The sequence below is a fragment of the Aplysia californica genome, unplaced genomic scaffold (genome assembly GCF_000002075.1).
Source record: "Aplysia californica isolate F4 #8 unplaced genomic scaffold, AplCal3.0 scaffold01052, whole genome shotgun sequence".
NCBI lineage: Eukaryota > Metazoa > Mollusca > Gastropoda > Aplysiida > Aplysiidae > Aplysia > Aplysia californica.
The window spans coordinates 135,787-140,303 of record NW_004798322.1 but is presented as its reverse complement, the minus strand read 5'-3'; the positions used below and the strand labels follow the sequence as shown (position 1 = coordinate 140,303).

At 44.0% G+C, this 4,517-nt stretch overlaps 1 protein-coding gene across 1 annotated transcript in view; it reads right to left on the bottom strand.

Moving 5' to 3' along the window:
- LOC101845284 (transmembrane protein 53-B) overlaps positions 1–4,517 on the bottom strand; it is a 44,128-nt gene that overhangs the window by 31,406 nt on the left and 8,205 nt on the right. The window lies entirely within an intron of this gene.

Below are 4,517 nucleotides of genomic sequence, written 5' to 3'. Positions count from 1 at the left end.
TCTCTCTCTGCCCCCCCCCCTCACATTTAGCATGCGACAGTGCACTCTGCAGTCAGTACACATGGCACGCTCATTACACACCCCCCTCCACCCTCTCTAACCTCTTCGCTATCGGATTAAATTTAGATCGCGCACGAGATGGTGACCTTGACCCTAGAAGAGGGGCTATCGCGTCCACACCAGAGAGTTTACTCTCTGGTCCACACCAGGCCGCCTGGTAGATCTACACAACTACACAGCCTTCCCAAAACCACGCAGACACATCGTGTAGAGTCAATATTGTCTGAGACGACAATCTATTGTCGAGAAGTTGTTTTGTTTTAGTAGAGGTTTTACGGCGCTCGCAACTGCAAAAGGTCACATGGGCGCCAGGAAATTAGAGGTGTTACAAGAGAGTAACAAACATAAAAAAGAAGGGGAGATTTATAAGGACGATAGATGTTTGATAGGAAAGAGGCAAACCACACCAGAGCATCCGCCAACCACCCACATTGGCGAGAAGAAAAAGTGGTTGTCTTAGACAGGTGGGCGTCTTATAATACGGTGCCTTTATAATGTTGAAGATTTTTTTTAAACACAAAGGGAGATATGAGAAGTTGCCGTTAGTACAGGTAGCCGTCAGAGCAGATTCGACTGTACTTGATAACACACCTATTTTGTCACTCGTTTTCACTGTACAGGTTCAGTTTTAATTAATATAGCACAAATAGGTCACATAATATACGAGCCAAAGATTAGAAGTGTTACTAGAGAGTTTTAGATTAAGTTTTTAGATTCAGTAAGAAATTTACAGAACTTGCAACACAAAAAGGTTATAATTTTTAAAGCCGAAGATTACTAGAGAGTAACATACAAAGACGGGAAGAAAGAGAGATTATGACGCTAGATGTATGTCAGGAAAAAAGGAGCAAACCACATCAGAACATCCGCCAACCACCCACTTGTTCAGGTGTAAGGCCTCTTTCGACACTGGGAGTTTATCTTAAAAGAGCAGCATTTAATTATTTTGTAAGAGTAAAGAGAAGCATGTCGACACAATAACGGTTATTTAGCGCAAGGAAAGAGTGAGACTCATCAGACCGACAATCACACAGACACAAACAACACGAGTGAAGCAAAAGTAGAACGTACGACAGACGGCCTTCACCTTGCACCTGCCTCGAAAACATGGCGCATGTACGCAGATACCATCGTCTTATCACGTGGGACTTGAACATAAGCCTTCTGCGTGTTGCAGTAAAAAAAAACAACAACAACAACAAAACAATTAACATCACCATCGAACTACCAACGAGGGTGAAACGGGCAAGCCGGCCTAATTATTTATACTTGTAGGTATAACTTATAGTTCTGTGGTCTAGTATTTTCAATTTTCCCATAACTCTATACATGAACCGCGTCATTAAGTCAAATCACAAAGCGAGAGGGGGGCTTTCGTGGCCTGGGGGTTAAGGTGTTCGCCTCTCATTCAAAGGTCCCGGGTTCGAATCCGGGTAGCAACCGAAAAATGTTCTCTAAAATAGTCTCCTTTCCCCCTCTTTCCTTCTCTCTTGCAATATTCTGTCGTCTGCCTTCGTCTCCTCTTTCTGCCCCCACCCCCTCATCTCATTTGCCCCCTCCACTGGGTTCCTACTCTTTCTGCAGCCTTTCTACTACTGCTCTTTGGCTCCTTACTGCTGTCTTTCAGCAACACCCCCGATCTTCAGGTAGGAAAGATCTACACCTAGCCTTCTGGGACAAGGGGGAAAATCCCAGAGGTCTGGTGTGCAAGTTGCGCACGTTATTTTTGTTCTAGTGAAAGTTTTACGGCACTTGCAACACAATAAGGTCATATAAGATTATACATGTATAAGTGCCGAAGATTAGAGGTGGTACAAGAGAGTAACAAACACAAAAAAGGAGGAGGAGAAAGAAGGATAGATGTCGGATAGGAAAGAAGGAACAAACTACACAAGAGCACCCGCCAACCACCCACAGCGCACGCTAAAGACCCCTCAGAGATTTTTAAAAAATCGATAAGAGTAGGCTTCGGCCGCCACCGGGCAAAATTCAAAATTTCCTACCAATTGAAACAAGATGTTTGATGGGTCCCGCGCGCTCATATATTATGACCTTATGCAGTTGCGAGCACCGTAAATAAAACACTTTTAATTTTTTAAAAACAAACCAAACAAACAAAGCGAGATCGCGGAGCAAGGGTCACCAAACACTAATTTCCCCAAGTGGGCTAGATAAGTGAGAGAAAGGTTGACGCTGGTACGTGAGCCATGGGAGTACGGGAAAACAAACAATACAAAACACAACCAAAAACGCAGATAAGAACTAGAACAACGACACCACTGACAGAGAAAGAATGTCCCCGTAATCCGTAACCTACTTGTTAACCCTATCCGTACGTCGTGTTTTACTGTCGTACCCATACGACGTGGGGAACTCTGTGCCACCACTTAACCCTATCCGTACGTCGTGTTTTACTGTCGTACCCATACGACGTGGGGAACTCTGTGCCACCACTTAACCCTATCCGTACGTCGTGTTTTACTGTCGTACCCATACGACGTGGGGAACTCGGTGCCGACACTTAACCCTATCCGTACGTCGTGTTTTACTGTCGTACCCATACGACGTGGGGAACTCGGTGCCACCACTTAACCCTATCCGCACGTCGTGTTTTACTGTCGTACCCATACGACGTGGGGAACTCGGTGCCGACACTTAACCCTATCCGTACGTCGTGTTTTACTGTCGTACCCATACGACGTGGGGAACTCGGTGCCACCACTTAACCCTATCCGTACGTCGTGTTTTACTGTCGTACCCATACGACGTGGGGAACTCGGTGCCGCCACTTAACCCTATCCGTACGTCGTGTTTTACTGTCGTACCCATACGACGTGGGGAACTCGGTGTCGCCACTTTCCAAAGAGGAAATTGACTCGTTCATCCGATCCGTGCGTTTTGCATAGCAGTCTGTCAAAATGATTTTTGGAGAAATACTGAAGGTTTCAAAGAAATCTTCCTACTAGAAGTATTCTAAAAAGTGAAGAATACAACCCCGGGGGTACAAAATTACCCCAGGGAGTACGGATAGGGTTAACCTGCGTCTGCGGGGTAGCGGTTGCGGTTGTGTTGGCGCTTCGCTGTCGCAGTCTCGCACGCAGGAGACCCGAATTCGGTCATAAGATGGGGTAACTAACATTCAGGACCGAATAGTAACGAAAAACGTAGCCTACAGTTTTAGTAAGCGTAACACGGCACTTGCAACACAATTAGGTCATGTAAGTGCCGAAGATTAGAGGTGTTTCAAGAGAGTGACAAATACAAAAAAGAAGTATCAAGGACGGACACACACACACACACACACACACACACACACACACACACACACACACACACGAGTGATAATGTGGGGGTCGAGTATGTTTTTACCAATATAATATAAATATATGCCAACAAAGGCAAATGAACAAAAAACACAAAACCAAAAAATAGCCAATATCAAGAGAACAAAGAGCGAAACAGAAGGATACCAACAATGTTATTACCTACCTTACTTTCCACTTGTGACTAACGAGCCTAGGATAATTCTATAAAAGCCCAAGCACAACTTATAAATAAAATATCATTTCACGTGGGCAACTAATTTCACCTTTGTCCACTTTCTAACCATGTCAAATTATTGTCTTATTTCTAAAGTTTAAAAGATGTAGGAGTTTTACGGCACTTGAAACACGCATTGGTCATATAAGTAATTATTAATAAGTACCGAAGATTAGAGGTGCTTCTACGAGAGAGTAACACATGAAGAGGGCGAGAGAGGGAGAGAGAGAGAGAGAGAGAGAGAGAGAGAGAGAGAGAGAGAAAGAGAGAGAGAAAGAGAGAGAGAGAGAGAGAGAGAGAGAGAGAGAGAGAGAGAGAGAGAGAGAGCTAAGGACGATAGATGTTCGACAAGAAAGAATGAGCACCATAGAGTCACACCAGAGCACCCGCCAACAACCCATTTGAGATCTACAAAGGCGTACGCACAATGTCTAAACAAAATATTTTTATCCTTTCACGTGGACTGCTAGTAAACTTTTGTCTGCATTCTTAACATGTCAAGTGGCAATTGTTATCATTAATTACAATTTCAAGTTGTACTGAGCAGTTATCTTGTACTGGGCAAAGCTCACGACTACAACGACATAAACAACACCCCCTCCCCCCCCCCCCACCTCCTGTCCCCCTCACCTTCACCTAAATAAACAAGACGTTGATCTTGTTATCAAGAATACAGCTCAGATTAAGTACATGAAAAACCAAAAAGGTTACAAGTCCAGAAAATCTCATCATCTCTCTTTGTCTCTTTCACTCTATCCCTTTATCTCTCTCTGTCTGTCTCTCTCTCTCTCGGAGAGACTCTATACTATTTTATTTGTAATCGAAATTCCTCATAGTCTCACGCACCCTCTGTCTGTCTCTCTCTCTCTCTCTGTTACTATCACTCTCCCTCTTTGATTGTTTTTTTTATGATAGAG